The sequence below is a fragment of the Macaca fascicularis genome, chromosome 11, assembly GCF_037993035.2.
Source record: "Macaca fascicularis isolate 582-1 chromosome 11, T2T-MFA8v1.1".
Taxonomy (NCBI): domain Eukaryota; kingdom Metazoa; phylum Chordata; class Mammalia; order Primates; family Cercopithecidae; genus Macaca; species Macaca fascicularis.
Genome location: NC_088385.1, coordinates 99105496 through 99113872, shown reverse-complemented (window position 1 = coordinate 99113872; position 8377 = coordinate 99105496). Strand labels below are relative to the sequence as shown.

General features: G+C 39.6%; 1 long non-coding RNA gene across 2 annotated transcripts; it reads right to left on the bottom strand.

The window, feature by feature from the left end:
- Positions 1-423: 423 nt before the first annotated feature.
- Positions 424-8110, bottom strand: LOC123567563 (uncharacterized). 2 transcript variants are annotated; one of them, XR_006690576.2, is made up of 3 exons: positions 7981-8110; positions 1766-1959; positions 424-1272 (listed from the first exon to the last, which is right to left on the bottom strand). It is a non-coding gene; the product is annotated as an uncharacterized lncRNA (long non-coding RNA). The 2 variants fall into 2 exon arrangements; XR_010579528.1 differs by lacking the exon at positions 7981-8110 and adding an exon at positions 6219-6330.
- Positions 8111-8377: the final 267 nt, after the last annotated feature.

Sequence of the window (8377 nt, the reverse complement as noted above, 5' to 3'; positions counted from 1 at the left end):
CTATTATATTCATCTCATTTCAGCCCTTGGACACAAAGCAAACTTTATTTGGAATTTTCCTGGCTGCTGAGACATCCACTCAAGGATTCTTTTTTAGGTCATCTATTTCTTGTTTCTCCAATATGGATTCAGGAAAAAATGGATCTAATTATGAATCTTTTGATCAATCAATTAGATGTTTCCTTGGTCTTTGAGCAGAAAGTTAACACGGAATTCCTGAAGGTCAAATACATACCACTGAATAAAATACTGAAGCAGGTTTCAAGTTTCATAACTGTTGAATTTTGAGATAAGTGTTTCCATATGTTTCTACTGATGAATCAACCTATAGTCACTTCATAGTTTCATTTAAAAACATTTTTTTCCTTTCCCAGTTTTGTTTTTCTATTACATTTATGTTTCTCTTCAGCCCACATGAAATCTTCTATTCCCAAGAGAGCTCCTGAATGAGAAAGAAGAGAGGACAAAACAATGAAGTGTGAGCACAGTCAGTTGGACAAAGTCCCAAGACTTCTTTACAAGAAGGAATAACAAGGGTGGAGTGCACAGTAGGAGCAAAAAGTTGCTGAGTCACATAGAGACTAATGTTCCCACACTAGGATAGGAAGATCTTGGTGCATAGACAACAGTTTGGCTGCGAGTCTTTTCCATGGTTACTGGGCTGCCTAAACCAAACCACCCCTTCGGGCTTACAATAGTATGATGTTCAGCGACTCAACTCTTAAGACTCTTCCTAGTGACTCATGTCATGCCTTCCCTATAAAGATCATTTCATGAATGTTTGTCTGTGGTTCAGAGATGTAAAAAGCTTAAATAGTATAAGGAAGGGTCTAGGATTAGTGAATTAATTTAAACACATATTTATTGAACATACATTATGCATCAGTCATGTTTTTAATAGAGTTATGGGTCCCTACTCCATTGAGCTTCCGGTCTAGTGGTAACTGGGGAGTGGTGAAGAAGTCAGACATTCAGCAGTTAAGTCAATGAACAAACATGATTGTTTCTGAAGGTAATGTTGACCAAGGAAATAGACCTGGGGGTTATCATTGGAAGTGATGAAGGGAAGGTGGAAGTGAAGCATTCCAGGCAGAGGGAACATCATGTGCAAAAATAGTATGTGCAGATGACAGTGGCTTCCAACCTTTTTTTGTCAGCTTCAAAGGCTTCTAGGAGCCATGGCAGAAGCTCTGATATGACCAGAGGGTCCTGCAGTCAGTTGATGTTTCAAATCTAGGGAAACACAAGGGCCCTAGGCAGCATAGTCCTAACCTAAGAAAAAAGAAGGTGATTAAACAGTTTGTGTCTTCTTTTGTCATTTTTGCTATTTTACCTCCCCTCTCAAGTCTCTACCCACTTCTAGAACATTCTCATCTTTAGGGGCAGCTGCAAACAAGTCCCCATGGAAATGCTGAATAAAAGTATTTGAGGAACTTCTGTAAATAACTTTGAGAAATGATACCATAATTTCACTGGTCTTAGAAAAAAGTGCCACACTGTGCAATAATGAGTTTTATTAGAGTACATTAAGCCGCTGATTCTCCAGGGGGTGATTTTGCTCCCCTGTCTCCTTCCACCCAAGCAGACATTGGTAATGTTTGAAGACACCTATGATAGTCACAACTTGGAACATGAGGCATCTAGTGAGTAGAGACGAGAGAGACGCCACTAACCATGTGATAGCACACAGAATAGTCTCCCTACAACAAAGAATTATCTAGTCCTGCATAAAATGTTGAATCAAAGTTCTTGTAGTTCTTCTTACCAGCAGAGATTTAATCTTTCGCATCAGTCTCCGGTGTTGTCAGAGTACAGAATGGATTCCGTTTCTGGAGATTGTTAGTCTTCTGGATCCATTAATGGGGATTGAATCCCGGCTCCTGACTTATCAGAGGTGTGACTAACTATGTGTGAGGCCTTGAGCAAGTTGCTTAGCATTCTGTGTCTCCATTTCCTTATCTGTAAAATGGAGATGATAATAGTCCCTACCTCGTAAAGTTATTTTGAGGAAACTGTGAAGTGATGTATTTGATTATTAACAGGGTCTAGCATACCACGATCACTCAATAAACATTAAATATTATTATCATTTTCTTCTGCCAAGGCTTACTTACTGAGATCATGACTGGCAACCATCAGAAAATTTGGGTGGAGATCATCAACATTAGCATACCCTGTCCCACAAATTCATTTTGGATCCTTCATCAGTTAGTGGCAGCAAGTATTTATGGACTGCCCAAATGTATTTACAAAGAGCCTGTTACGTCGCAAATACTGTCTTAGATGTTTAAGATACAGCAGTGAAAATAACAGAAAAAAAATTGTTCTCAGGGAGCATACATTTGTATGAAAGAAAATAGACAAAAAATAAACAACAGTCAAAATATGTAGTTAGGTGAATGTCATGGAGAGAAATTGGTAGTGTTGGGGGTGTAGTGTAATTTACATAGGATGATGAGGAGAGACCTCAGTAAGAAGGTGACATTTGAGTAAAGACTCAAGTGAAATTAAGGAGTGAACCCAGTGGATATCTGGGGGAAGACGTTAATAGAAGCAATTGGCTGATTTGTGAGCCGATCATAGTTAGGTTATGGGCTATGATTTTGTTGACTAATTGCACATGCTCTTTTCTTTCTTCCCTGGCTCTCTTCTACTCATTTGGTTTAGAAAGCTTCTCTTTTGGAAGCATTCTCTGCTTTTTTTTTTTTTTTTCTTGTCTAGATTAGAAACATTTTTCTGTATCCCCACAACATTCTACTTCCTCTATCAAAAAGGTTATCACACTTCATCATATAACTTGTTGAATTTTCTTTCCATGTTATTCTGTAAGGACTAAAAAGGCCTTCTTGTGCCCCTGGAAATTATATCATTGATATTCAGCACAGTGCCAGTAACCTGCCAGGCATCCTGCTGGATAGGGAGAAGGATGAAAAATATGGAGTGGACAGACATGGTGGAAGTTTCCCCTTGAGTGCAGCAACCTGACGACCCCAGAGAAAAGCAGTAGACACATTTATCTTTGACTTGAAAATAGAGCTGATGTTTTAAAGCCTCAGTAAAGTATCTTAGCTATTTGCAATTTGCATGTGTCATTGCACCACCGTCTGCTGCAGCTGATTCCTGAAGCATGATTCAAAGTGAATTTGAATTGCCTTTGGTATCTGCTATAAGGCTTATTAGACAGCTTTTGGGGACAGGTCTCAACGTGAGAAAAGAAGTATAGTCCATTGTTGGGCAAGGAAGAGTATTTGAAACTGGCTTGGTTCAGAAACAGTGGCTACCTCTAAAGTGTCCTTGTCAGAGGCATGCTTAGAGTGACCAGCCATGTGGCAAAGACTTGCCTTTCAACAGCACACGTTATCTGGCAGAAGAACCCTTCATTACAAAGAGCAACACCTTCCAGTGGCTTTTTCTAGAACTGTCCAGAGGCTCGGGTTTTCTCATTGAAAGATCAAGATCCTAATCTTTTATTAACACTCTGCCTATGCAATATTTTTTTTCTGTGATTTTTATCATGGAAAGAAAGGAATACATCTTCTCAATATTTGGATCTTTTTCTTAGATTCCGGCCATCTTTTCAAAGCTTAATGATATGGACAGTTTAAACCCCATTGTCATATTTGAATTTTCCACTCTCTGAGAATAGTGACTTAAGAGGCTCAACTCTTACAAGAAAAGTCTCTGAGGAAATTGAGCAGAGATATGAAAAATAAATTGTCATTTGTTTATAATAAAATTCAATTCACTTTAATAAATTTTGTATTAGAAGCTGCCAAATCTAGTCTCAGCTTCCTGTTTCTTCTGCAACCTGGACACAAAAGCATTCCATTCAACCTCCCCTTCCTGTGACTGATTTTTTGCCAGGAACTCCCGGCATGCACTGCCATCTGTTCACCTGTCAGCTGTTTGAACCCACCTTCCTTCCTAAATTAATATGAGAAAGAATCTTCTCTATGTCAGTCCTTTCGGCTACTCCTTTAGGCAACAGCTAACTCCAACCTAATTCTAAGTATCAGGATTCATCCATAATTCTCTAAGAAGAAACAGCAGTAACAAAATTGGAAAACCAAACATCTAAATATATGGCCCAATCAGCTGCTTAAAAACAGTGCAACTATCTTAAAGCATATATTGCAAGCAGAATATCTGAATTCAATTAGATTATTTGATATCAGATCTGAACTGAAGGACTCTTTAGAGGTAAATAGTTTTTCTATTCTCTTCTTACTGTTGGGCCATCCAGGCCCAAGGGTTCTTTGCTCAAACGTTTTGGGGAGACAAGTTCTGAGGTTAGTTCAATAGCTGCTCTCTCTCTTTTTTTTTGTTTTCCTTTTCTATTTGGCCTTTGGGTAGAATTACCCACTAAATATATATATATATATATATATATATATATATATATATATTTTTTTTTTAGATGGAATCTCATTCTGTCCCCAGGCTGGAGTGCAGTGGCGCAATCTCGGCTCACTGCAAGCTCCTCCTCCTGGGTTCATGCCATCCTCCTGCCTCAGCCTCCTGAGTAGTTGGGACTACAGGCACCTACCAGCATGCCCAGCTAATTTTTTTATTTTTAGTAGAGACAGGGTTTCACCGTGTTAGCCAGGATGGTCTCGATCTCCTGACTTCGTGATCCGCCCTCCTTGGCCTCGCAAGTACTGGGATTACAGGTGTGAGCTACCGCACCAGGCAGCCACTTTTTTTTTTTTTTTTTTTTTTTTTTTTTTTTTTCAGGAGCTTCTTATACATATATCTCTTTCATGTTGTGTCTCTGTCAGGTTTTGGTATCAGAATGATGCTGACCTCATAGAATGAGTTAGTGGAGACTTTTATTTTAAGGCCGGGCGTGGTGGCTAACTCCTGTAATCCCAGCACTTTGGGAGGCCAAGGCAGGCAGATCACCTGAAGTCAGGAGTTCAAGACCAGCCTGGCCAATATGGCGAAACCCTATCTCTACTAAAAAATACAAAAATTAGCTGAGCATGGTGGTGGGTGCCTGTAGTCTCAGCTGCTTGGGAGGCTGAGGCAGGAGAATTGCTTGAGCCTGGGAGGCAGGGGTTGCTGTAAGCTGAGATTATGCCATGGCACTCCAGCCTGGGTGACAGAGTGAGACCCTGTCCCACAAAAAAACAACAAAAAAAGAATGAGATCATGTCGTTTGCAGCAACACAGACGGAGTTGGAGGCCATTATCCTAAGTGAATTAATGCAGGAACAGAAAGCCAAATACCACATGTTGTCACTTATAAGTGGGAGCTAAACATTGAGTCCATCTGGATAAAAAGAATGAAGCAATAGCCACTGGGACCTACTTGAGGGTGGGGGGTGGGAGAAGGGTGAGGATCCAAAAAACTGCTTATTGAGTACTATGCTTATTACCTGGGTGATGAAATAAACTGTTCACCAAATCCCTATGATACACAATTATGTACCACTGAACCTAAAATGAAATTAAAAAAAAAAGTCTCTGGAAATTAGAGAAGACAAGATTGAAGGAAAAGAAAATGGAGAAAAGATCCAACTCTTTTTGAGTATTTCTCTCTTCTCTAGAGACACTGTGCAAATAAAGATGAGAAAGGAAAGACATGTGGTTGTAGAAACTGGCTGGGAGAAAACCTAAGTGCATTAGTTTCCTAGGGCTGCTATAACAAAGCACATATGGTTCTTGATATAGTTTGGCTGTGTCTCCACCCACCCAAATCTCATCTTGATTTGTAGCTTCCATAATTCCCACATGTTGTGGGAGGGACCCGTGGGAGATAATTGAATCATGGTGGCAGTTTCCCTCATATTATTCTCATGGTAGTGAATAAGTCTCACATGATCTCATGGTTTTAGAAGGGAAAATCCCTTTCACTTGGTTCTGATTCTGTCTTGCTGCCTCCTTGTAAAACGTGCATTTCACCATCTGCCATGATTGTGAGGCCTCCCCAGCCACGTGGAACTGTGAGTCCATTAAATTTCTTTTACTTTATAAATTACCCAGTCTTGGGCATGTCTTTATCAGCAGTGTGAAAACGGATTAATACAATTCCCAACATATTATGGTTCCACTTACAATTTTTCAACTTTATGATGGTGCAAAAGTGATACATTAAGTATCTACATCCGGATAAATCCTTTATAAGTTCAAAATATTGTGACATAACCCCATCATAAGTTGAGGGGCATCTGTGCTACAAACTGGGTGGCTTAAACAACAGAAATGTATTGACTCACAGTTCTGGTGGCTAGAAGTCCAAGAGCAAGGTGTTGGCAGATTTGGTTCCTTCTGAAGCCTGTAAGGGAGAATCTGTTTCATATCGCTTTCCTAGCTCATGGGGATTTTCTGTCAATCTTTGGGATTCTTTGGCTTTAGATGCATCACCCCAATTTCTGCATTGATATCCACATGGCATTCTCCCTGTGTGTGGTTTTCTTCTTCTGTGTGCAAATTTCCCCTTGTAATAAGGACACAGTCCACAGTCCTATTGGATTAGGGCACTCCTTAATGACCCCATGTTAACCTGATCATTGGCAAAGACCCTATTTCAAAGTAAAGTTACATTTGCAGGTATTGGGAGTTAGCATGTCAGCATCTTTTAGGGGAAAATAATTCAATGCACAACACTAGGATTGACTGGAGCTGAATAAGGCCATTGTCTTCTTTCTGAATTCAAACTTGAATAATGGAGGAGGTTTCAGGTTGCTTAGTTGTATAGATTGCAGCATGAATGTCTTTCTTTGCTTAGCATTCTCATCAATCCACCAAGGCATACTCTGCTCTCTTCTACATGTCTTACATTGCATTGTTTCTTATATAAATTTTAAAAAATTATTTTTTGCTATCAGTGTAATTTTCTCCCAGAAAATGGCTGCATATGGGATGTGGAAAAGATAAACAAAACAAAACACAATTTTAAGCACAAGAAATTGATCCAAGTCTTATAGTACTTATGAGTGTAGAAAATAGGAGTTGCTTTGGGTCTTCACTGGCTATTTTTCCAGAGTTTCCCTACCCCCTGTCGTGCACACATCCACAAGATGCTAAAGCACTCACATGCATGCACATGCAGAAACTCATACATATACCGAAAAGTGGAGTTTTCCAACAGAAGTTCTTACGTTGACTCTAGACAAGACTACCTGAGCATTGGCTTTAATTCCTCTTCGATGGCAGTAACTCCCTTCATATTTCATTTGTTTTTAATTTAAAAAGTGATTATTATCTCCTACTGGCAGATGACTGTCTATTAAATGCCCAACCATCTGTATGCCAACAGTAGAGCAAGAACAAGATAAACTGCTACTGGTTTCCCCAAAAGAAAATCTACTTTATCTCAAACAGCTGAATTGCCAGGTGGAGTTGAGTAAACTGGGGCGTTGCAACACAGTTGAGGCACAAAGTTCACCACCAACGTAAAACAGCCAACTCAGTTCTGCTTTTTAATGTCTTCTAAACTGACGGAACTGAGCAATATAAACAAGAGTGAAGCAATAGCCTCAGGGGTTGTCATTAGACAACTAATGAGTGAACAGCTATTTTATCATGTTTATGTGAAGAATACAATTTTATCTACTTGCCCCCCAAATTTACTGGGAAATAAAGGCCAAGAAGAGAAAAACTATGTGGAAATTATTAGAGAAATATTGTTTATTTCCTGCTAGGTCAAATGATTCATAGGCTTACAAAGTTAGAAAGACCTTTCAGAGAGCAACTAATTCCAACTCCTTGCTTCCTTAGGTAAGGACACAGGGACTTGGGTAAATTAAATGGCATGAAGCTGGTTTAATGCAAAGTTTAGAGAATTTTGGATTTAAGTCTTTTTGTATAATGGAGAGAAAAATACATAGGTTATATGTGTTTATGAGGATTAAATGAGAGAACACAGAGTTCCCAGCTTGTCACTTTGTGAGTTACCTTCTCTGCTTTGACCAGGGTCACCTAGCTAATTAGTTACAGAGAAGAGATTATCTATCATTTCTTAGTTCACTGTCTTACCTCTGCCCAATGTTATCTTGGTGTATGTTGGACAGGATTCCTGAAATCCCCAGACGAATGAACTTCATGGTTAAACTAAAAACATCTTTTCAGTTTGTTGTTTCCAACGGCCCCACCAACAACTTTTACCAGAGCTGCTAATGATTAACCGAAGGGAGTGACTGTATGGAAACTTTGTTCAGGCCTCCCCAGAGTGTACCTTGCCAGAAGTGGCGTGAGAGGCAGCCAGATTCAGAGAGAGAAGGAAAAGCCAGAAGCCTGCAAAAACACACATGTGCAATTGAACATCTTGGCTCTTGGACACTCAGAGCTACAAGACATCGAAGTGCTTTCTTCATTTGTGTATTTACAGATTCAGGACTTCATCAGGATCCAAACTCAGAGCAGTAGACCAGTG